This window comes from Leuciscus leuciscus (genome assembly GCF_965113295.1).
Source record: "Leuciscus leuciscus genome assembly, chromosome: 6".
Classification (NCBI taxonomy): domain Eukaryota; kingdom Metazoa; phylum Chordata; class Actinopteri; order Cypriniformes; family Leuciscidae; genus Leuciscus; species Leuciscus leuciscus.
The window spans coordinates 35,692,934-35,719,406 of record NC_138730.1 but is presented as its reverse complement, the minus strand read 5'-3'; the positions used below and the strand labels follow the sequence as shown (position 1 = coordinate 35,719,406).

The 26,473-nt window shown below is 40.0% G+C and overlaps 1 protein-coding gene and 1 long non-coding RNA gene across 2 annotated transcripts in view; one reads left to right on the top strand and one right to left on the bottom strand.

Moving 5' to 3' along the window:
- LOC309501506 (uncharacterized protein) overlaps positions 1-26,473 on the bottom strand; it is a 496,325-nt gene that overhangs the window by 296,792 nt on the left and 173,060 nt on the right. The window lies entirely within an intron of this gene.
- LOC309501586 overlaps positions 16,422-26,473 on the top strand; it is a 460,649-nt gene continuing 450,597 nt past the window's right edge. The window contains exons 1-2 of the long non-coding RNA XR_014206939.1: positions 16,422-16,537; positions 16,596-17,441. This is a non-coding gene — a long non-coding RNA (uncharacterized lncRNA). The remainder of the gene's footprint in view (positions 16,538-16,595; positions 17,442-26,473) is intronic.

The following is a 26,473-nucleotide window of genomic DNA, read 5'->3' as shown; positions in this document are numbered from 1 at the left end:
GAGACCGGAAGCCTCGACACAATCAAGTTACAAATGGCTGTACTTTAAAAATAAAGTGAATAGACATGTTTATTCAATTGAGTTGGTACATTCTAAATGATTGTGTCTCTTTCATATGTAGCGTTATCAAGTCCAATACACTCAAATAAACCGGTCCACCCAATATTACTCTTTCTCCCATATGGAAAGTCGGATTTATTCTAGTGAATCGGTTCGTTTGGGCGGTTCATGAAAGTGAGACGATTAAAGGTGACAATTCACTAATTCTAATACCCTTTCAGGCCATCATTTTAATTCAGTGTATTTAGTTAATGCTGCTGCTTTTTGCTATACTTTCATGTTAGTTATGTAAATTAGTTGTTGTTATTTTGTAGTTGCTGCCAGCAAAGTAAAGAGTGCCAATAAAACGTATATGTTCTTGTGCAACATGTGCTTTCCATTTATATTGAGTTCCATTTATTTTCCTCAAAAATACCTGTCTAAGCTTTTGTGAATCAGAGAAGGCTGATTACTTGTATGGTGTTTATTTATTATATATTTTTTCCACGTCTTTTTTTCAGCAGAAAACAGGAGTCCCTCCTGGAAAATGAATTACATGAAATAATGAAGTCACTGAATTAGATCATTAGCTTGATTAACTCACCCCATATGTTGCAGTCATGGGAGAATGATGAAAAAGCAGGAAAACACATCAGCGCTTGTGAATCATAATTAAGAAATGCTAATTGTGTTTTTCATTATGGGAAAATCAATGGCTAACTCTGGAGATGTTACACTTGGTTTATTTTATATTTGGGCTCAAGATTTCATTTTAGAAGCGACATGTTATGATGCTGAATGCTGAGAAAACATGCCATTACTTTAAGTTTAACCTGTCGCATACTGTATAAAAAAGATCTCATTAAATATTTGACAAAGTTCTTTTGCACACACAATCTTTTGACTATATTGATGCAAATAGTTCTCACAGAATTTTCATTTATGGGTGCAAATTGAATAAAGAGGTGTCTCCATATTGTACACCCAGTGCCTGGGAATACAGCTTAGCTCATGTATTAAAGCTGACTACCTTGGCCCTGGCCTTGCTTTAAGTCAGTATTATGCTGAGATGGTAAATCTTTAGATTGTGCATTGTTTGCAGGGTCACACACCATGTAATTATATTTTGAACCTGCTGGTGTGCTCAAGACAAGAGCATACATTTGAATATACATTAGATGACTGCAGAAAGACTTTTAAACAATGGCAATAACCCATAGATTAACACAATAGTCTATGTGCATGCTCAAGGAAACCAAGGGCACTGCAAACATTATGGTTAGCTATGGTTATGGTTGCATCAGTGGGCATCGCTCTGTGATCAATGCTACATTCGTGTAATGCACACACACACACACACACACACACACACACACGCACACGCACACACACGCATGCACATTTTCTTTAATAATTACATGCTACACTACCAATCAAAAGATTTCATGTCATGGAAACAAGCATGTAAAACTTAAATTACACAATTAAATAATCAATTAAAAAGAAATTTATACCTGTATGATATTACGCCATACCCACATTGGACCAGCGGTTTGGAAAATGGATGAATAGATGATTCAGCTGCGGCGCCATCCTCCTGCGAGACACAGGAATTCATTCGGCACTACCCTTACATCAGTGCATTATGGGTATTCTTTAGCCGTTGAGTGTACATCAGTTGTAGCCTATATTTGTGACGAACTGGAAGTTTTCACCAAAAATGGTTGTAATGTCCACAGGAGGGCGATGTTGTCATAGAGAGTTGTGAGTATAAAAGCAAAGAAACAAAATGGAAAGGTAGTACGTGTAGGTACTACCGTCATACCACCCTGAACCCTAATTTCATCTGATCTCGGAGGTTAGAGATGGGAAATATGGATTGACACTGGAGGTTTAACACAGTGATTGAGCCTGACTCATGTCAGTTAGCTACGGATCAACGCTGGCAGTGAAACGAGAGATGGCAACCAAACGACTGGTTTGAATTCCCGGTTTACCATTTACGGCTGAACCCTGGTACAGTCGGAACGCCAAACAAGTATTTCGCTGGTTATTTTTCTGAGAATGTTTGCTTTGTTCCCGTTGCTGTAGAGCGTGTTGAGCAGTGATAAAGATCATGCGGGTTTGAATTATTGAACGAATTATTAAGTGGTTGAACTGAGTCATTGAATCATTGAGCAGTGATAACGATCCTGAGTGTTTGAACTGAGTCACTGAATCGTTGAACAGTGAGGAAGATCCTGAGCGTTTGAACAGTTGAACAAATCATTAAGTGTTTTGAACTAAGTCATTGAATCATTGAGCAGTGAGAAAGAACCTGCGTGTTGAACTGTCTAAACTGAATCATTGAATGTTTGAACTGTGTTAATTGAATCAATGCGTGTTTGAACTGCTGTTATAAAACTAGGATTTGTTGTGTTTGCCACAAGTGTGTTATACCAGTCCCCTCCTTGAACTGCCACCTTATCGTGGTGGAGGGGTTTGAGTACCCGAACGACCCTAGGAGCTATGTTGTCTGGGGCTATATGCCCCTGGTAGGGTCTCCCAAGGCAAACAGGTCCTAGGTGACGGGTCAGACTAAGAGCGGTTCAAAAAACTCTTATGATGCCAACAAAATTGAGGACCGTGACGTCGCCCGGTATGGCGCAGCCGGGGCCCCACCCTGGAGCCAGGCCCGGGGTTGGGGCTCGTATGCGAGCGCCTGGTGGTCGGGCCTCCCCCCATGGGGTCCGGCCGGGCTCAGCCCGAAGGAGCGACGTGGGGCCACCCTCCCGTGGACCCACCACCTGCAGGAGGGACCGTAAGGGGCCGGTGCAAAGTGGATCGGGCGGCAGTCGAAGGCGGGGGCCTAGACAACCCGATCCCTGGACGCGGAATCTAGCTCTAGGGACATGGAACGTCACCTCTCTGGCGGGGAAGGAGCCTGAGATTGTGCGTGAGGTTCAGAGATTCCGACTAGAGATAGTTGGGATCACCTCTACGCACAGCTTGGGCTCTGGAACCACACTCCTCGAGAGAGGATGGACTCTTCACCACTCTGGAGTTGCCCATGGTGAGAGGCGGCGGGCTGGTGTGGGTTTGCTTATAGCCCCCCAGCTCAGCCGCCATGTGTTGGAGTTCACCCCGGTGAACGAGAGGGTCGCTTCCCTGCGCCTTCGGGTCGGGGATAGGTCTCTCACTGTTGTTTGTGCCTACGGGCCAAACGGCAGTGCAGAGTACCCGGCCTTCTTGGAGTCTCTGGGAGGGGTGCTGGAAAGTGCTCCGACTGGGGACTCCGTCGTTCTACTGGGGGACTTCAACGCCCACGTGGGCAGCGACAGTGACACCTGGAGGGGCGTGATTGGGAGGAACGGCCCCCCTGATCTGAACCCGAGTGGTGTTCTGTTATTGGACTTCTGTGCTAGTTACAGCTTGTCCATAACAAACACCATGTTCAAGCATAAGGGTGTCCATCAGTGCACATGGCACCAGGACACCCTAGGCCGGAAGTCAATGATCGACTTTGTGGTTGTTTCATCTGACCTCCGGCCGTATGTCTTGGACACTCGGGTGAAGAGAGGGGCGGAGCTGTCAACTGATCACCACCTGGTGGTGAGTTGGATCCGATGGCGGGGGAAGAAGCTGGACAGACTCGGCAGACCCAAACGTACTGTGAGGGTCTGTTGGGAACGTTTGGCCGAATCCCCTGTCAGAGAGATCTTCAACTCCCACCTCCGACAGAGCTTCGACCAGATCCCGAGGGAGTCTGGAGATATTGAGTCCGAGTGGACCATGTTCTCCACCTCCATTGCCAACGCGGCCACTCGGAGCTGTGGCCGTAAGGTCTCCGGTGCCTGTCGAGGCGGCAATCCCCGAACCCGGTGGTGGACACCGGAAGTAAGGGATGCCGTCAAGCTGAAGAAGGAGTCCTATCGGTCCTGGCTGGCTTGTGGGACTCCTGAGGCAGCTGATGGGTACCGACGGGCCAAGCGGACTGCAGCCCGGGTGGTTGGGGAGGCAAAAACTCGGGCCTGGGAGGAGTTCGGTGAGGCCATGGAGAAGGACTATCGGTCGGCCTCGAAGAGATTCTGGCAAACCGTCCGGCGCCTCAGGAGGGGGAAGCAGTGCCCTACCAATGCTGTTTACAGTGGAGGTGGGCAGCTGTTGACCTCGACTGGGGATATCACCGGACGGTGGAAGGAATACTTCGAGGATCTCCTCAATCCCGCCGTCACGTCTTCCATTGAGGAAGCAGAGGCTGAGGACTTGGAGGCGGACTCGTCCATCACCCAAGCTGAAGTCACCGAGGTAGTCAAGAAACTCCTCGGTGGCAAGGCACCGGGGGTGGATGAGATCCGCCCTGAGTACCTCAAGTCTCTGGATGTTGTGGGGCTGTCTTGGCTGACACGCCTCTGCAGCATCGCGTGGCGGTCGGGGACAGTGCCTTTGGACTGGCAGACCGGGGTGGTGGTCCCTCTTTTTAAGAAGGGGGACCGGAGGGTGTGCTCCAACTATAGGGGGATCACACTTCTCAGCCTCCCCGGGAAAGTCTATTCCAGGGTACTGGAGAGGAGAATCCGGCCGATAGTAGAACCTCGGATTCAGGAGGAACAGTGTGGTTTTCGTCCTGGTCGTGGAACACTGGACCAGCTCTATACCCTCTACAGGGTGCTGGAGGGTTCATGGGAGTTTGCCCAACCAATCCACATGTGCTTTGTGGATTTGGAGAAGGCATTCGACTGTGTCCCTCGCGGCATCTTGTGGAGGGTGCTCTGGGAGTATGGGGTTCGGGGCCCTTTGCTAAGGGCTACCCGGTCCCTGTACGACCGGAGCAGGAGCTTGGTTCGCATTGCCGGCAATAAGTCAGACTTGTTCCCGGTGCATGTTGGACTCCGGCAGGGCTGCCCTTTGTCGCCGGTTCTGTTCATAACTTTTATGGACAGAATTTCTAGGCGCAGCCAGGGGCCGGAGGGGGTCAGGTTTGGGGACCACACAATTTCATCTCTGCTCTTTGCGGATGATGTTGTCGTGTTGGCCCCATCAGACCAGGACCTTCAGCATGCACTGGGACGGTTTGCAGCCGAGTGTGAAGCGGCTGGGATGAGAATCAGCACCTCCAAATCCGAGGCCATGGTTCTCAGTCGGAAAAGGGTGGTTTGCCCGCTTCAGGTTGGTGGAGAGTTCCTGCCTCAAGTGGAGGAGTTCAAGTATCTTGGGGTCTTGTTCACGAGTGAGGGAAGGATGGAACGGGAGATTGACAGACGGATCGGTGCAGCTTCTGCAGTAATGCGGTCGCTGTACCGGTCTGTCGTGGTGAAGAAAGAGCTGAGCCGTAAGGCGAAGCTCTCGATTTACCGGTCAATCTACGTTCCTACTCTCACCTATGGTCATGAGCTGTGGGTTATGACCGAAAGGACAAGATCCCGGATACAGGCGGCCGAAATGAGCTTTCTCCGCAGGGTGGCTGGGCGATCCCTTAGAGATAGGGTGAGAAGCTCAGTCACTCGGGAGGAGCTCAGAGTAGAGCCGCTGCTCCTCCACATCGAGAGGGGCCAGCTGAGGTGGCTCGGGCATCTTTTCCGGATGCCTCCTGGACGCCTTCCCGGGAAGGTGTTCCGGGCATGTCCCACCGGGAAGAGACCCCGGGGAAGACCTAGGACACGCTGGAGGGACTATGTCTCCCGGCTGGCCTGGGAACGCCTCGGGGTCCCCCCGGAAGAGCTGGAGGAAGTGTCTAGGGAGAGGGAAGTCTGGGCATCCCTGCTTAGACTGCTGCCCCCGCGACCCGGCCCCGGATAAGCGGAAGAAGATGGATGGATGGATGGATGGATGGTGTTATACCAGTCGTATTGTTTATTGGTTAAGGGTCAGTGAAAACTGAAATTGAATGAATCCGGTGTAGGAGAGGTACCTCTAGAAAAACTGTAGAAGTATTTTGGAGAAACTATTTGAACATCACAAAGAAATTGTTGGATATTTTTTTTTATTAATTAATTAATTTTATTTATTTTCTCTTTCTGATTGTGAATTATTTCCTCATCAAATGGTTGTCTGAATTGTTTTTTCTTTTCTTTGTTTGTTTGTGTTAATGCAGGAGAGTGAAATGAATACAAAACATCCATGCAATGCAAACTGATTTATTGTTATCTGTTATATTATTGCCTTTTGTTCAATTGGGTTCATCTGTTTAAAAGTAACAAGCTGAATCCTCTGTAGGATTGACTTTTAAGATTTAAAAATGTTACTTATAAGGAGACTTATAAGTTGGCACCCCAGAAAAACCCAGTCAATCCGTTACATACTCACTACTGCAGTGCAGTATGGGATTGAATGAGTGCACTCGATGACATCCACTATGGTTTTGGACACCACTACAAATGGCTGTTCCCTCAAATAGTGCCCTATTTAAGAGTATGGGGGGTGATTTCAGACACAGCCTGGGTTGCTGCAATAATGTAAAATATGTGGAAACAATGAAATATATTTGAACATTCAAGCATGAAAACACATTCTAGTAGACCCCAAAACAAAATCAAAACTTCTTTAAATGGGCATAATAGGTCCCCTCTAATACATTTTAAAATATAATTTATTCCTGTGATGGCAAAGCTGAAATTTCAACAGCCATTAGTCTTCAGTATCACATGATCCTTCAGAAATCATTTTAATAAGCTGATTTTTTTTTTTTTTTTTTTGCTGCGGAAACATTTCTTATTATTAACAATGCTAAAAACAGTTGTACTGCTCCTTTAATTTTGTGGACATATGTTTTAGGACCTTGGCCGGTCCTCTTCATCACAGATCTATTGAAGCTTGTAAAGGAAGGTGTGTAAAAAAAGTTCATCATCGTATTAGTCTCATAAATGTCATGTAACAGTGTATGTTTTGTTTCTCAATGCGTCTGTTTTGTCACTTTTTGTCACTTTTCTTCAATATTTGTTTATCACTGCAGAGCTTGACAAGATAATCTTCTCATGAGTTGAAGGAAAGCATGCAACTTTACATGGATGGGACAAAGACAGTTAACTGCAGCATTATCTCACTTGATGCTCTGAAGGGGGCAAGGAAGTTTTTTTTTTTTTTTTGTGATTGTCTTTGGATTCTATACCTCTCTAGGCTCAACCAAAATGAGGCAGTTTATGAAAGTTGTTTATAAAAGCTGAATGGCAATTAGCATAGCATGAACACACTTATAGTTTATTAACCCTTTCATGCATAGTGTCACTGGTCACTACAGTGGACAGCTATTAAAAAAGCATTTTCTTCAATTTGCATGGGTTTTGGTGGCGTAGTTGCACATCAACCTCTTCAGTGGACCCTGGTGCATCATCCTATACATTGCAACCAAACAGCAAGCCATGTATCAATATCAATATGTTTTTTGTTTTTTTTAAACCAAGATGGCCAATAGTCAGTCAGAAATGCCAAGTTGCTCCGGAATATCCACCCATTCCTTCTATCCTAGGAGACTCTTGTAGGTAAGAAAAATATTGCAGCATCAAGCAATATCTAATGAGTTAAATCACAGTAAAATTTTCAGAGTTTTGACTTTAGATTGGGAGAAAAATCTGATTAATCATCTGTCCACTATAGTGGACCTCATACAATGGCTATATTTCAGCTACAATTCATACTTATACTGTGAATATTGTTTTTGAAAATACTTAATCTGCAGTGACTATTTTTGACTATAAATGTATTTGTATTATTAGAATGTAATTTTCACTGACATCAAAAAAAGTTACGTGATTACATAATGTATGTGACTTGTAATGCATTACTTGTTAGATCAAAAAGTAATCTGATTTTGTAATGCACGTAATTGTAATGCGTTTCTTTACTCGTAACATCAAAAAGTAATCTGATTATGTAATGCACATTACTTGTAATGCGTTTCTTTACTCGTAACATCAAAAAGTAATCTGATTACGTAATGCACATTACTTGTAATTAATTACTTTACTTGTTAGATCAAAAAGTAATCTGAATGCGTTATGCATGTTACTTGTAACACATTACTTTACTTGTAACATCAAAAAAGTAATCTGAATGCATTATGCATGTTACTTGTAATGCGTTACCCCCAACACTGCTCATTTCAGATGAGACTGAAAAAAACGTATCGCTTGGTTTTCTCAGAGGAGGGCTATGCTAGAAATGTGTCCATCTTGAACATAATCAGAATTATCAGCTAATAAGGGTAAATTGACATACTCTGGTGCACTGGAGGGAGCATCTGAGTGGTTTTTCACAGTTGTACATTGACAGGCTGTAGGAAATTCTGATGGAATCACGTCCTCATGTTCTGATATCAAAGATACGCGAAGTGCAACTTGTATGAAGTTCAATTGCCTTTGCAATATTTCACATTTATATTTTTTGTATATATGTTATAGTTTTCAGATGATTTGATGTAATTTTATTGATTAGTTTGTTAAATACACATACTTTATCTGTTTGATTATTGTATTATATTTAATACAGTATATCTTCAGTTTAAACCATAAACGCATGCTGTCCACTCAAGTGGACATCTGAAAATCTCTTTGAAAAATGTGTAAAAAAAAAAAAAAAAAATCTTGTTTTTCATGCCCTAAGAGCAATTAAAACACATAGCAAAAAAAAATCCTGACTGAGGTTATCATAATTCATGTATGAAAGGGTTAAAGCAGCCTAGAAAGAAGGACAATCTGCCTGGAAAATAAGAACATTTGTTAATAGAATGTTTTCTGGAAGGTTGAGTCCTTTCAATTTTTTTAATGCATTAAGTTGGTCACCAGAGGACACTCAGGGCTCACAAGGAAGACAACAATTTCAGAGACGGACGGTTTGAGAATGGGCCCCGGACCTCCTTTATAAAACTTGAAGGGATAGTTACAAAAATGATCTACAATTCTCTCATAACCCTCATGTTGTTCCAAAATTGTATGATTTTTGAAGATTTTTTTTTTTTTTTGGTCCATACAAGGAACGTCAATTGGGTTCAGTGTTGTTTTGGACTGCATTGACTTTCATTGCACGAACAAAGAATTTTTTCGAAACATTATTCCAAATATCTTATTGGTGTTCTACAGAAAAAAAAAAAAGAAATTCATACTTGTTTGGAATGACATAAGGGTGAGTAAATGATGACAGAATTATATAATTTTGGGGTGAACTATCCCTTTAAGGACTGAAAATAATGTACGGCCCATTTTTTGACCTTTGCAAAGACACTAACATACAAAGAGGGACTATTACCGACATTAAAATGCCGGAACAAGAGCTCTTCTACATTAATTAGACTGAACTATTAGGGGCTGCATGGCTTATTGAGCAGCTCGCATTACTCTGTGTTGTGTGTGAGACCCTTTCGGTCTGGCCAGTCCACCAATGCCTCAGCCCCCGCGTCCATGCCATTCTGTGCGAGGTTAATTGCTACACCTTAGCTCATGTCCTTGTGTTAATGCAAATTAGATCTTTTGACATCCCACGACGACTTTGTGTGGTGGAACAAAATAAGCGACGGCTCTTGAGCTTGTAAAGGAAAGGTGTGTAACAAAGGTTGCTTGTCTGAGCAATCACTCTCCATTGTTTGCCAAGGAGGCTGCAGAGGAACGGTATATTCATGAGCTGAAAGATGAGGGAGATGCATTTGTTTCCTACCTCAAACTGAAAGGTAAAGCCCTTGTTCTATGAATACTCAACGCTGTAGTCTCTCTTTGAGTGGATGCGACATACAGTACAGTGACAAATGAAGTGAAATAAAGCATGTTTTCAGCTCCGTGACAGGCACAGGAGTTGTGTACCACCTTAATTTAACGGTTAATTAGATTGTTTTCCATTTACAGGGCCCAAATATTTTACAGAGGAGAGGCTGAGGCAAGTTTGTCATTTGTTTTTCTCCTGTGAATATTTCTCAGGGTAGTCAATTTCTGTGCAAGCACATACCTTAAAACTTCACTAACGCTATTGAACATTTCTGTTACAAACCAGAAGAAGCAGGGCATGTTGCCACAATGAAACAAGCTTTGCATTAAAAAAGAACAGTAAAAAGATTATGACACATTAAATAATTCATGAAACAATAATTGTAAATAAATTGCATACCTTTGTAACCTTTGAAACTGCCTGACATTTATGGAAAATACCCAACTTTTTTGTTAAAATCTGTCTTCATCAAATAGTTCTTGTCTTAATATAAATTACCATTCAAAAGTTTGGGGTCGGTAAGATTTTTAAAATGTTTTTGAAATAATTATTTTATGCTCACAATTTTTTTTATTGTGAATGATTATAAAATGTTTTTTTTTTTTAACATATCCTAAAATGTAGTTTATTCATGTAATGGCAAAGCTGAATTTTCAGCATCATTACTCAAGTCTTCAGTGTCGATCCTTCTAATCATTCTATTATACTAATTGGGTGCTTAAGAAACATTTCTTATTATCTATGTTGAAAACGGTTGTGCTGCATAATATTTTTGATATAAATGTCGTTAGTATATGTTAATGAAGAGTGTTTACTCGTTTTCCGTATTACCTGGACAAACAAATGTAGTTTTTTTTTTTCTTGGCAAATGTCCGCTGAATTTGCAATTTGCAAAATGCAAACATTTTGGACAGCTCCAGGGCTTTCGTGAAAACTACAGATTATACTTCTGCATTTCTGTAGCCCGCACAAGCACAGTTGGATCGACAGAGAGTTATTAAAGTGCCCCTATTACGTTATTTTAAAGGTTCCTAATTTTGTTTAGGAGGTCTCAACAGGTTAACATGCATCAAATGTAATATATATATATATATATATATATATATATATATATATATATATATATATATATATATATATATATATCTTTCATTTTCTCATAATATACATTGCACATCACATTTTTCAACAATTCTCAAACGACTCATCCGAAGAGACTCTCTCGCTCTCTAAATCCCTCATTTCCATTAGCCTGCTCTGATTGGCCAGATGGCCCAGTCTGTTGTGACTGGTCTACCGCTTATAGCGCATGTAGAAAACGAAACCCATTACCATAACTGAACTTAAGCTCCGGAGGCTTCCTAGTCCTTAGCGATTGTACACACTGTAAAGACAGTAATGATGGCATCGATTTTATCTGAGACCATCATCCATCGTTCTTTCTACTGTATAGGCAGCCACGTTTTATTTAAAGCCCATTTGGCCTGCAGTGAAGTATCCTTTAAAAAGAACAGTTTTTTTCTTTTCTTCCAAAAATCGAAATAACCTTTTTCCACAACAAAGTACCTTTATTGTAATGGAAAGGATGTTAAAGGTTCTTCATGGAACCATCAATGCCAATAAAAAACCTTTGTTTTTAAGAGTGTATAGTGTGGTTTTTATTGTATTTACTTGTTTTACCAACTGTACATCTATTTCTGTAACTTTTTTTTCACACAGGTGACCTTGTACACATACACACAAACACTGAGAGACACATGATCACACAGCTGTTTACCATATACACTTATACAAGCCAAAGCATTTTTTACCCTACATAAACTAAAGGTGATCTTTACTGGGGTATGAAATGGCCAAGATCTGTCATAGCTCTGACAAATGTAGGCCAATTTTGCGGAGTTCCATTTTGTTAAGGCTTGTGTCCCCACAAAAAGTCACCTATATAGCAGCTGTGTTAACTAGCCTACTGGGAGGAAGCCAATAAGTTGTAGTAGAGTAAAAGATCAAGAAAGTGTGCTGTTTAGCCTGAGTCATTTAACTTAGTTTTTTTTTCTGGGCTGCAGTGACAGTTTGCTGCCAAAAACAGTATGAAGTCGAAAACAATGTTTACATCTTTTTTGCAGATAACGACAAAAATGTGGCATCTGACAGGGTGTGAATAGTTTTTGTGTGATATGGTGATCAGATTAGGTTTTTCGTACAGAAGCATGTAAAGGTCATAGATGCATGTAAGAATACTTTTCCCCCGCAATCACAAAATTGAGATTACTGTGGAAAAAAAGACAGGATCAAGATGCTCATTCATTTGGAGAAATAGAAATGCCAGAAATGTGTGATTAAATGGCGACATATAACCCTTCTACCTGAAATGAAAATGTTCATGGGTAGTTCACATGCAAATTAAAAGATTTGCATAATGACTCCTTTATTGTAATCTTCTGAGATTGGATCTGTGGCCAAAGGTAAATCAAATTCTTCACTTGTGGAATTATTCTTAATGAAAGTGGGAAGAATCTGTCAGCTGCATGTGTTATTTTACAACCAGTACGTGATATTGTAAAGACCACAACACAGACTGTTTTTATTTTTTTAAACCCCTTTCAATAGATGCAACTTTACCAAATGACACAATGTAGTGACTTTAGCCAATCAGAGCTTGGTTTCATTAAAAGCTGTTTTTCATTATGTCAATAACAGCCCCTTCTGCTTTATTCACGAAATCTCTCTCTTTTCTCATTTGTTTCCAAGTTTTGGAAAACATGCCAGATGTGTCTGCGTTGAATTTGGAATGAAGTCTCTCAAGGCTAAACACTCACAAAATTGACTAAACTACCCTAGTGAAAATACAATTTAAAATACATTTATTTCATAATAAGTATACTACAAATCCATAAAAAATGTATACTGACATCGCTTGAGGCTTACAAATAGAATAATTATAATTAAACTTTATTTGAACACTTCTTTATTGCACAATGCACAGTTCTTAATATTAAGCCTTAACATGTGTTTAATATCACTATTAGTAAGGATAGTATCTCTGTATAATATAAGTCTTTAAATGCAAGATATTATACTTTCAGTTGTTCCACTGCACAATCAAATCATGTTGTTCCAACCTCGTAAGACTTTCGTTCATCTTCGGAACACAAACTAAGATATTTTTGATGAAATCTGAGAGCTGGCTCACTCCTTTATAGGCTGCTATAGGTAATTGCATCTGCCGGCCCAGAAACGTTAGTAAAAACATTGTTAGAATAGTCCAAGTGACTACAGTGGCTCAACCTTAAAGGGATACTTCACCTCTGGAAAGATGAATGTGTATTTAAAATAGCCTAGGTCATTAATGTAGAAGAAATGTGAAGACATTTTTGAATTTGGAGCTTTCTAGACTGGGAAAAGCCAGAAAATGTATTTTTTATCTCAACCTTAAGTTTATCAAGCGACGAGAATACCTTTTGTGCGCAAACTATTCAACAATTTTTTATTTTTTTTTATACTGTGTGGGTCTCTGACGTGAGTTCACGAGAGCGCCATGACGCGCGAGAACTGAGAAGATGACGCAGATGGGCAGTGCCGGCCCGAGCCTTTTGGGGGCCCTAAGCAGAATTTGATTTGGGGCCCCCTCCCACCACGCAGAGTCACCTGTGCTTGACGATTATTGACACAATGTCACGCTATAATGTTACATTATAAATTAATACAATGAGGTTATGTATTAATACAAAATAAATACTTAATAAAAAATAGATACTTAAAGTTTTAACTTTTTTTTTACTCTTTTACTAACTCTTGGAAACTTCTGAAAACAAATGATGTTTTATAAACAAAGTTCGGGAGGAGCACGTTCAAATAATCAATCCAATCTTCTCGTCATCAAACAATTATGTCTACCCTAATCAGCATGACAAGAAGTATATATATATATCCACACTGTCAACTCACCTAATATTCCTTGACAGTTTTCCAGCATCCCTCCACCACCCCGACTCCTCACTCTTGGCTTAATCTTTTACAGCCAGGAATACGGGGGGAGTACTCTGGGTTCGGGCCGAATACCGAGCCCGGAGCCCTCTCCTCGGACAGCACGCCAAATACGCATTTATTCTATCTAACTTATTTGTAAGTGTGAACTAGTGAAACTGTCACAAAACATATTAAAAAAATGATTTGCAAAATATCCTCCAACGTTTTGCAACACTTTGCAGTTTGAACGATGTCTTGTATGAACATGACGGAGTATGTTTTTATGTTTCCACTGTTCGATCGCGCCCGCGACTCACACACACACACACACACACACACACACACACACACACACACACAAACACGCACACACACAACATATTCCAGCTTTGTAATCTTCCACTGTGATGTTTCCAAGCACATTTTTGCGCGTGTGAAGAGGATGTTTTTTTCCGTCGATATTGGAACGTGAGTGAAGTACAAAGCCTATGATAAAGAATAGTTTACCATCCAAATCCATCGCGAATGTTGAAACATTTTGATTCTAATGAGAGAGATACGTGAGCCCAACGCCGCTTACTTTCACTTTCGCTTTAAATTATTTCGTTTTGGCTTGTTTATAGTTATTTTTTTATTCTTGTTCTGTTCTGAATATCATTACATTTAAAGGATAAATCATTGATCAAATAAAATTTTTGTGACATGGCTTAACATTACCGTGACTTTGCGCACAAATTGTCTATGCACGCGAGGTTATGCGCATGACTCAAACACTGGCAGACACAGCAGCAGTTGTAGGCAGGTATATTGATCATGAAATCAGAATTTTCTTGTCTTGAATTATTAATCCTTTCATTCATTTGTCACTTGTTTAAGTTAATTAATATGTAAAAAAATAAAATAAAAAAAAACTCGATTGGGGGCCCCCTGGTGGCGAGGGGGCCCCAAGCAGCCGCTTAGTTCGCTTATGCCTCGGGCCGGCCCTGCAGATGGGTCTCGATGTAGTGTTTAAAATGGTTCTAAAGTGTGCATTAACTGGATGTCCAACGCTATCTCACGACCAATTCGTACGAATTCGTACGAATGATAAAAAGTTGGCTAATTTGTACGATTTGTCTAAACCCACGTGATGGGTAGGTTTAGGGGCGGGGTCAGGGGTAGGTCATTCGTATGAATTCATACGAATTGGCCCTTACCAATGCCGCAAAATGAATGGCTTACCTTTCACACTAGGCTTGTTTGAGATGCGCCTTGCCTCGCCTGAAATGTATGCGAGAGTAGGCGGCTGCAGTGAGAGGAGGAGTGAAAAAAGCGCAGGCAAGACGGACAGTTCTCTTTTCTCGTAGTGGATCTGACACCTGTGAGATCAAAGATGGATATCGCGGGATTCACGCTCGTGCACAGTGTTGCTAATAATAAACTGGATGTAATTCAAGTTCTGTTGCTTTTATATGAAAATAAATAAAATGAACAAGACACAAAGTACTTGTCATTTAATTCCATTCCAAATACATGTTTATCAATATTTTTTTCTTTAATACAGACATATGTGTTTTTATTTATTTTAATTTTTTTTATAAAAATTAAATTGCATAACCCAAAGAGATCGCACTGTCAGATAGTTTGGGAATATTCACACATAACATACACATAAAACATGATATTAGAGTTTTAAAATCAAACATTTTAAAAGAGAACAATACATCACAGTTGTTTAAACCAATGAGCATTAAGCTGTGTCGTCAGCAAGTCGTTTCCCATCGTGCTTTTGATCAGCGCAGTCGGTGGAGAGCAACTGCCTCGCCTGCAGAATCCGACACGTGTGCCTTGCGCTCGCGAGAGATTTTTGACATACATCAGCATGACATCAGAGCAATAAGGCGGACCGATTTTGCTCATCTCAAGCCTATTTTCCCCAGGGGGGTAATCGAGCTCTCGATTTCCGTACCACCCCCGGCGGCCGCCATTGGCTAACAAGCCTTCACCTGCTGTTAGCATCCCATTGACTCCCATTCATTTTGGCGTCACTTTGACAGCGAATAACTTTACATCTGAGGCGTTTAAAGACTCCATTTGTCCATTATTTATTTCTAAAGAAACACGACAATGTATAAAATGCTCCATTACCTTGTATCTTACGTTATGGCCACGTAGAAGCAGTTTTTGTAAAAATAGGCTAACGATTTGCGTCATAACCACGCGACTCTCTGGAAATTACCGTAGAGACAGGAGGAGAAGCTCGCAGTCAATCGGGGGGACGTGGAGGCATAAAGTCAAGGGAGAAGCCCATAGAGAGTCATAAAGTTGCTCCTGCTCCTAGCTCATGGACAGCTCCTACTCACGCTCTCCGTCTCTGCAAGTTTCGGAAGGGAATGATTCAGATTTATCTTGGCACATCTCCTAGAAGACTTACAACTGTCAGACAGGCTGCTCACGTCTCATCCACGTCGTCAAGCTCAGTTTGAGTCTGCGCAGTTCGCTCTGCAATCAGGAAATGAGTGCTTCTAATTTGCTTCACTTTTCTCCGTTGAAACCTATGGGGTCGCTGTGTCCAGTTTATATACTGTCTATGATTTTCCCATCAAATGATCATGAGCATCATCTTCTCAGTTCTCGCGCATGCGTCGTGGCGCTTTCGTGAACTGACTCAGAGGCCCACACAGAAGAAAATTAATAGTTGAATAAAGTCGTTGTTTTTGTTTGTTTTTTGCGCACAATAAGTATTATCGTCTCTAGATAAACTTAAAGGGATACTTCAGGATTTAGCATTAAGCTTTGTATTAGTAGAAAACCTGTAGTATTTTCGAATTACCGTGCTTTCCACCCTCATATCCCCCTGAGATGAGAGATTTATGTATTTTTTGTCTGGAAAAAATCCTCCGATGAGGATTTTCTGGCCAGAGGCTAAAGACTACAGCCAGTAGTCCCTAGTAGTAGACAGTAGGCTGTCCCGCATGTTTTCAACCCGCCCATAGAGGGTGGGATCTCACTCACAGAATGCACACATAGTTTCAGCCGTCTTTCTTTGGAAGCTAAGCTAGCAGGCTCTTGTTCTGTGGAGAAAGCTGAGTAGTAGGAGAAAGCTGAGTAGTAGGGGTTACCATCCTCTGTTTCCCGGACATGTCCGGCCGTCGAGATCGACCAAAATGTCTGGGATTCGGCTTTTGCTTTCTGCAGTCGCCATTCATTGTGTACATGCACACCTTTTGTTTCAATCTAACTGAATTCATTCCGATTGGTGAATCTGAATGTAGTGTTTACATGAACGCTAAACAAGTGATCGGTTGATGTGCGTTTTAACATTGCTAAGAAAATTCCCGCTCCTCCGTTAGAGATAGGAGACCGGTGCGTCTCAGTAATCACACCACTGGCCTCGCGCCTTTCTCCCGCGGCCCTCAGCCTCGTCCTGCTCGCCACAGTAAACATGATGAATGGCGACTGTAGAACGCAAAAGGCGAATCCCGGACATTTTGGGCGATCTCGATATCCCGGGCAAACTCGTCACGGAGACTCACTAGTAGCCTAGCCTTGTTGTTTTCAACTGCGCTCTCTAACCGGGAGGCGTGGCTTTGGAGTGGCCTCCTAGGGCAGCGAAGCAAGTGCATTCTGGGAGTTGTTGTCTTTCATCCACATAAGCCAAAAATAAATTTTCTGGCTTTTCTCAGTCTAGAAAGCTCCAAATTCAAAAATGTCTTCACATTTCTTCTACATAAATGACCTATTTTAAATACACATTCATCTTTCCAGAGGTGAAGTATCCCTTTAAGGTTGAGCCACTGTAGTCACTTGGACTATTTTAACAATGTTTTTACTAACTTTTCTGGGTTAGTAAAAGTCAGACAGCTCTCAGATTTCATCAAAAATATCTTAATTTGTGTTCCGAAGATGAACAAAAGTCTTACGGGGTTGGAACAACATGAGGGTGAGTGATTACTGACAGAATTTTCATTTTTGGGTGAACTAACCCTTTAAGTATATCTTTCGTTGAACTTCAGCACTATATCCGGATAACTGAAGTGCATTAAGTACAAAATGAGTTGTTCCAATTTAGCAGACTTTAAGTATAACAATTTAGTATACCAACAGTACAATTGCAGGGTGTTTATATTAAGTACATAAATATAAAAATGTATTTGTAGTATACTTAGCATAAAATAAATGTATTTCAAATACATTTTAGTATATTTTTTACTAGGGTAGACTTTTCATGTGCTTTTTGTGATAAAGCTATTAATTTTGCCCATAAGCTACAATTCTTCACATTTCCAAGGTTACAATAGCATGTACAAGGCATATTTTCAGTGTCCCTGCTTTACAGAAAATTGGAGAGAGAATTGTTGCATTTAAAAAAAATAAAAAAAGAGATGTGTGTCTCTTTTACAGCAGGAGAGGATTACACAAGGAATGGAGGAGAGAGAAACAGAGGAAGCAATGCATCCTCCGAGTCAGGATTATATTTAGCTCAGGCCAAGCAAACTGATCATGTAATAGATAAAAACAGCAGCATTCAAGCAGTGCATATGCAAAGCACTTTTGAGTATTGTTATTTGAGCGGATTAAATGTTTATAAAATGATCTCACAAGGTTAAGCAATTAGTTTATTCCTTTCTCTCCTCGCCTCTTATTTATTTTCTGTTCTCACTGGACGTTTAAAGCAAAACGCCCACTTCTTAAAGAGACTCATAAACTTTTATATTGTATCTTCACTTAATTAAAAGCATGTCCTTTATTGACCGTCTCTGCAGAAAGTTGATTGACGTCCATTCCTTCATTGTCCAGTCAAGTACAATAGGACTTTATGGTCCAGCTGGGCACAGTGGAAACACTCACTCGAATGTGGGTCGTCCTTCATATCGCAGTGACATCAGTCAATAAAGCTCAGAGAAATTGAAGATCTCTTTTCTCTCCAAGGCCAAACTTTATACAGGCCTTCTGATTTTGGCTGTGGGGCTGATTTTCAGTGATTTAATAACTTGTGTTCCCACATCTGGCTCTTTGTTGTTTTATCTTCACAGATTGAACAGGGCAGTTGTGGTACATCAAACCAGGTCATGACACAAGGCACTCCACCATCACAATTATTTTTTTTATTTTTTGAGATCGCTCCAGGCACTGAAGGAAAAACTTAACTGAAATACTTATCCTAAATGTTTTATTGTATCTCAATGCATTGGAAGAATATTCATCTGGTCAATTTTGTAATAAAACACTTATATAACCTTGAGCATTTCAAGAGAGGATCCAAACTGCAATAAATGGATTTACATAAATTAACAATACACAGGGCTGCACTGAATCCCCAAAATAATCCTCTTCCTTTGGCCATCGAGTTCTTCACACAGCATTTATACTCCACACTGTGCCATAATCTCTACCCGCAGTCTTTAAAACCACAATTGCTAGTTCAGAAACACATTTTGAGTTTTATGTACTAGATGAAAAAGAAAAAGTCTCTTCTTTCTAATAATATTATTATAACTTGTTTTGAGAAAATCGACACTAAAGATTCCATTATTATTATTTTTGTTTTATTTTATTTTTCAGAATTAGAAGACATTAATAAAATCATAAAACATACTTTTTAGATTTAATTGCACTGGTGTCTTAATTATTTCATTGTTAAATATATAAAGATTTTTTTATATATTGCAAGTGACATCCATGACTTGTTCACAAGTAGTTTTATGGATGTCTTATGGAAACAGTGATTGCGCGATTACATGAGAGATGGTTCATTTCAGTAATTTCTGCTGTATATTTCAAAATTTTATTTTGTGCTATAGTAAAAGAGGAAGAGATGATCGATTCCCCTTTGAACTTAGGCAGCTACGGCGATCTGTCGCAGTCACACCACATTAAAGGGATAGGTCACCCTAAAATAAAAATTAAGTCAGCATTTACTCACCCTGGTGTTGTTCTAATGCCGTATGCCCTTCCTTCTTTTATGGACCACACTTTTTGTTTTTTGTTTTTTTTGTCCCGCTTGTGCTCGTCTATTGGTAATGTCCGTGAATAGTGACCAGCATCAAACTTTTTTTTAAAAAGATGCAAAAGTATCACAGAATGATCACTGTGAGAGAGTTTGGTGAAAAACACACAGAAATTTAATGTAGCCTATTATTTAACGAAATTCTTGGCCATGGGTGTTGATCTTTTGTGACTCGTGAGACTCTATTAGCGCACAGTTCACTCTGTCTCATTCAGAAAAGGCACACAAGTTGTGAGAAATCAAGATTAACAAAAACACAACATGAAATACACCACCTAGAAATCCCCAAAAAATCACTAAGTCCAATATCACCTGACTTGAACTCCGTTTGTCTGATGACTGTCAGATGACAGTTGACAGATGTGAATGCAATAACTTCTGTATTCTACAGAAGGTGGTGCATGGGTTGAATTTTATATCGCATTTTTGTTGATCTTGATTTTTTACAACTTGTGTGCTTTTTCTGGGCAAGACGTTGTGAACTGTGGTGCTTATAAAGTCTCACGAATGAGAAGCGAGAATACAAACGGCCAAGGTCAAGAATGTTAAATAATACATGTTTTTCACCAAACCCTATCATACCCCCAAAACACTTGAGATATACGGCACGTGTCGCATGGGATCATTCTGTGATACTTTTGTGTCTTTATTAAAAAGCTTGATGCTGGTCGCTATTCACTGATATTATATGGATGAGCACCAACAGAACATTTTCTTTTTTAAATTCTCCTTTTGTTGTCCATAAAATAAAGAAGGGCATACGGCATTAGGGTGAGTAAATGATTACTTAATTTTCATTACAGGGTGAACTATCAAAACGACATTTAATGTTTGAATTTCATTATAAATTGACCATTTAAAAGCTTTGTTTTATGAAAAAAAACTTGTTTATAATTGTTTCTTCACAAGCGGTCATTCATTGTAACTTCTGACACATAAAATACATATAAAATACAAATCGTCTACAGTTTCTGCTCACTGTGACGTATTAGAACTGGAAGTTCAGTTGCATTATGCTAGCAATCTACAGACACAGTGGCATATTTTGTATAATTATACAGTGGCATATTTTTGTAAATGAGAAAAGGGGGCATTTTTTGGTTGTTATCACTGGCACAAACTCACCACCTCCAGTACTAAAATTCAGCTCTATCTGTGGAAAACAGGATTATTGTGCATGCTATCGGCCTCTTGTGATGTAACATATGAGCTAGCACTGATAATCAGGACCTGGGACCACGGCCTGGCTCTGTAATTGAGCCACGTATAGTGGTCTCTTCCCATTCTCAATACGAGGAACCATATCCGCCAACTCAGACTTAATCAGATGGTGAAAAGAGAAATGGCAGGAGGGCTCTGATTAAAATATTGTTTTTTAGCGCTGCCTGGGAGAGCCAGGCTCCTTATTAAAAATTGATCCTCAAGCTGTGTCGCCTTGCGTTTCTGCTTTGCTGAAGAATTCATTACCTCTGCCACGCACCATGTCGCCTGCCTGGTATTCTCCATGTCACTGCACCCCTCCGTATCTTGCACCCCCTCCCCCCTCCTTCGTTTATCAATTCTGAGATGCAAACAAACAAATATTCCAGAGGGAGGAGAGAGGAAGAGAAGGACGAGGAGGGAGCTTGAAACAAAAACACGCCGCCTCAAGGCCTTCTCTGTACGGAGTACAAGACGTTTGATCGCTGGCATGAAAAGCAAATGCTGTTTATTCTTATTCTCATTTTCCCTCCTTTTATAAGTTCATCTCTTTATGCCTTTTGAGTAGCCAGTTTTTTGTTGTTTTTTTGCATTGCATTGCATTGCATTTTAAGGGAAAATCTATGGAATTGTGCAAAAGGGATTGGTGAAATGTATTTAACGGAGCTTAGGGTACACTCTGTCTGATAATGGAAGACAAAATATTTTTATCACAAACACGGGGTGTTGGGGAAGCATAGAATGTGTTCCAATTCTGTGGGAACTTTCAATAGAATTCCACAGGTTTAAAATCATTGTGAACCTGCTTATGGATTTTTTTTGTTGTTTTTGTTTATTCAATATTTTTTAATACATTATTATTAATATTATTGTTCATAGGAGAGAAAAAATCACTAATGAGACAATTGTTTTTCTTGGACAGTGATAAGATTGAATGGAGCTCAAATGGAGACATTTGCTGAGGTCTCCCGTTTCTCCATTTTTTCCTCTTTACAGAGATCTTGGAGAATTATGTCACAAACTTTGTTGTACAAACTGCAAATACTGTACTATTTAAATGCAAGCTACACAATCTGAAGTCAAGTCAGAGACTTTAATATGAGCTCAAATATTTGTCATGAGTTGCTCCAAGATCAACTTGAGCTGTGCTATATCACATTCATTTTATAGGTCTCTTATAGGTTCTCCTAAAAACTGGGAGAGAATTAGCAAATCTACTGATTCAGTCTCATCGCTGTCTGGAAGATACAATTGTGACATCAAAGAGGTCTCATTTGTAACTTTTCCTTTGCCAACATTTATCCCATTCTTATTTACAGAAACACCTGAGTCGAAGTTGGAACATAACTGAGATTCCATTAAATCTCCTGAGCTATGAAAGACCAACATCTCAGCAATATAAATTTTCTCCGGATACTCTAATTTTTCTGTTTTTCTTTTCTTTTCTGTATTTTTCTCTCTCCTTCTAACAGACATTGTGCTGGGATGTTGATTAAGAACTAATGCAAATAACGGAGCGTCAGCCGCCCGCCACAGGAAATCAATATCCCACAAACCCCTGCTCCTTCCCCCTTATTCCTACATAGCGATAACTAGAGCCTCCTCAAACAAAACAATTAAAGACTCAACCTTAAACTCATTACCCACACCGCTGAACAAGAAAGCCTATTCCAGGATGACACTGAGTGCTGTTTGCTGCATTGTGAGCCTATTTGATATTCAGTGCCTGTCTGAGGCCTGTTTAAATACGCAGATTAATTGCGTTCATGTCCACTTGTCTTTGCTCACACAGGTGTGCCTCTGTGATTGATTTGCTGAGAGTTTTGTATTTCGTTTCTATTGATTTAGCCAACCAACTGGAGCAACCTATAAGAGTACATGTTGGTTGAATGACTGGAAGCAAAGGCCTTGACTATCATCATCATCTTAATGAAAGGAATTTGAAATAATATATCTGATGATGAGCTGTCAGGTTAGGAACATTTTAACACATTCTCATTCTAATTTATAACTATTTTACGTTTTTGGCGAATTGGTGGCAAATTGGTATGAAATCATACAATCTCATTTGTACATTTTCGTGCAATCTGCAGTTACGGTTACGTTTAGGGGTGAATTTTCTCAAAAAATCGTATGTTTTCGTACAATTCGCATTGTACAAATTCATCTAAAATTGCCACCTCGTAAAATAGTTAAATTTTCCTATGAGTTAAGGTTCATAGTGTTGATGTGTACACTTTGTGTCAAATAAAATTAAATATGAGTTCACTAATAGAGGACAAGAAGATTGCTGGAATTCCTGAATTACTTTATGACTTCTTAACGCATCACATTGAAAACCTTCCATTCATTAGAGACGCATCATTGCATGATGACATTTCCTTTTTACTGACAGACAGTATTAATTACCTTCTGGCACCTTTATCGAATCTACATATTTGCAATAGTGACCGCGAATGCTCTTTTAATATTTCATCTTGTCTACCAAGATTATTACATGAAAAGACCTCTGAACCCACCGAATGGTGAGCCCTTACTTTTTGACTTGTCAATTTGCCTGTGACGCTCTATTCATATAGCAATTTGTCTCCAAATCTTCTCATTTTCACTCATATGTCGCCGGGCCAGGTATCAAACGATCATGATAAATGGGGGATTTGAGTAGTCCAGATCATTAACCAGACGTTTTTGGTATTCTGCTTCACATTTGATATTTGAATTTCCACCAGATTTGTTGTACAGTAAGTGTCCAAGGAGTGTTAGTGCGAGAATGATGCCTTCATTCATTGCTGTACTCTCTGGAATTGGATATTTTATTAGGAATTAGCCAATGACATAAGAAGCTACTTTTAGTTTCAGAGATCCAAAGTTGGTTGAACTTAGAGTGATTCATTTTCTTTGACTTTCAGATATTTCTGAGTAATGAAAGTTCTCAATAAAATGTGTAGGATAAAAACTCTTTATTGCCTTTACTTTGTTTGGAAGGTTTAGAAGTTGTTTATATTAAAAAGAAAGTTAAAAAGTTACATGTGTGCATATGAGACTTGCATCATGCAGTCACTTATGCTCAGACAGCACATGAGCAGGTGGTAATCACAACAGTGTCCATTTAGATTACAGTGTTAAACGCTGCTTTGATTGATTACATTTCATGGCCCATTTAGCTTATGCTTGGCAAGAAAATGCAAAAAGGCAAGAATTTTTCCAACATTTGCTGATCATGCCTCAATTTAAGCATCACAAGACTCATTTTACAAAGCTCTGGCCAATCTACCAATATAAATACTAAAGAAGTCATGCCCAGGTGTAACTGTAAACATGATAGAAAACAAAAAACAAGAGCATTGGTGAGCCTTGGAAGGGAGCAGCAACAATTCAAGAGGAAAAAAGAAAAACAAAGCAAAGCAATCTCCTGTAGGGTAGTGTCTGTAAATTAGCAAACTTAATGAGCCAGTGACAGCATGACGGATCTTTAGCATCTGGGCTGGGGTGACAGTGATTGATAGATGTTGGATGTCTGCGGGCTGATCTGATGGCTGATTTATGCCGTGCTCGGCGCTGATTACATAAATGCCATTAGAGTTCCCAATGGCAGCGCTGGAGTGCGGCGTGAGCCAGACGTGATGGAGGAGAGGACACTGACCAACCTGACACAACTCAACCTCCCGCTAAGTGCCCCCAATCCACAGTGACTTGAGATTATTGTATCATTTTTTTTAAATGATTGTTTTAGTATTTGATTATCTGTCCTCTGATTTCCATCATGTTTCATAGTCTTATATGGAAAGAAAAAGCAGCACTCTCCGTGATAGCTTTTTATAGGACTCGGACTGATACGCAAGGCAAACAATCTTTTTTTAGTCTGGGAACTCGGATGCCTGTTTCAGGTCGTAAACCTTAGCATCCAAGCATATAGGCTCTGCGCTGGTAATGACATTTAAAGTAGAAGTTTGCATTTGTTTAAATTAGTTGTGGAGCTAGCCAAGTGATAATAGAATTCTATTATTTTATTTATTTTAAACAAACAAGTAGGCATACAAAAAAATGTGATGAAAACAAGTGGAATTCACATTAACATTTATCTTAACCTATTTTCAGGATTATTATGTCATGTATCACTCCGTAATCTCTACACAATTAAATCTGAACACTTATAATGATAATAAGTACTTTTTAGTATTATTTCTTCAAAGCGTGAAACGAAAACTATACTCTAGGCCGATCTGGCCAGAAAATCTATAAATTATCCTTTCTTTCTCATCTTCTTAGAATCTGTTTTCCACAATAGCAAACCAGCCTCACTAAATGACTTTGCCTGCTTCATAAAATATGTATTTCTGTACAGGGAGGAAAAAATGCTAATAACGTTTGGTGGCCGAATTAGATTTGGGAATGAAGGCAAGGAAGGAAAGAAATGCATGAAAGAATTTAGCTGTGCAACTCATAAATAGTTTACCAACCTAGTGAAGATTCATCAAGTTGCATAAGAGATAAATTATATTTTCTGGCTTTGCATTCTCACCCTCACACCGCCTTTCCACCAGAGGAGTGAATTGAATAAAAGATGAGGGATGGAAATTGTGTCTGCTCCGCGATACCAAGGCTAACTGCGGTTTATACCTGCCGACGCTCGTGAAATCCTGATATCTATGATAGGCCACATTTGGAATGGGTGTCACCGATCCTATCACCTTGCCATGAATGAGGAAATATTGACAGCAATACAAAATGCCTTCCATGTGCACAGAAATGTTATAGCGTATCCTCAACCTCCAGCAAAGCTTTACAGCTGACATCTGCTAGTTTTTGCATACTGAAGTATGGCGTATGGAGAAATCCACCAGTGGTTTATCGGTTCATCTCTATTTAACATAACACAGGCCGCTGATAAAATTATTTCTAGCACAAACCGAGAGACCTGCCTTTTTGTTATTCTGGAAGAGTTAGAAATGAGTTTAAAAAAGCAGGAAGCTGGAGACCTTGCTAGATGCCATTATATGTTCTCTGCAATCGAGGAAAACAAATTTTGTCAACAGGAGACCTTGACTTCTTCCGAAAGTTAGAGAATGTTGTGCTAACTAGAGGAATAAGCTAACTCGCCTAAGGCCTTTCTGTCATTTTGGTGCACACTTTACATACCTAATAACAGACTAGGTGTGTCAGTTACAAGATTATTCCTCTCTCTGATTGTAGTTAAAATCCCAAAATTCAGTTCTCACACATTTGTGCACATGGCGACATGCTGTTCGATGGCAATGTCAAAAACAATATAAAGCATGAACTTCCAAGTTGGTTTGCTGATTTGCAGATAAAAGATTTATTGTGACTTTCTTGATAATGATTCTTAAGCAATCCACAAAATTGGGATGCTAGAAATGCACGTATTCTCCTCGGCTAAACAAAGTTGCAAAATCAAAACAGTTATATTTGATGTGCTTTTTTAAACTGAATGTAGGGGGAGAGCGGGGCACAACGTACCGCGGGGCTAGACTCCACACATGCTAGCATGACAAAACTTAGTGTAGGTATTTACTAGTTGCCAAATCAACATTATATAGAGAAAAAATGCGCCAAAATTCAGACATTTTTGGAAGATATCACTGTTAATTT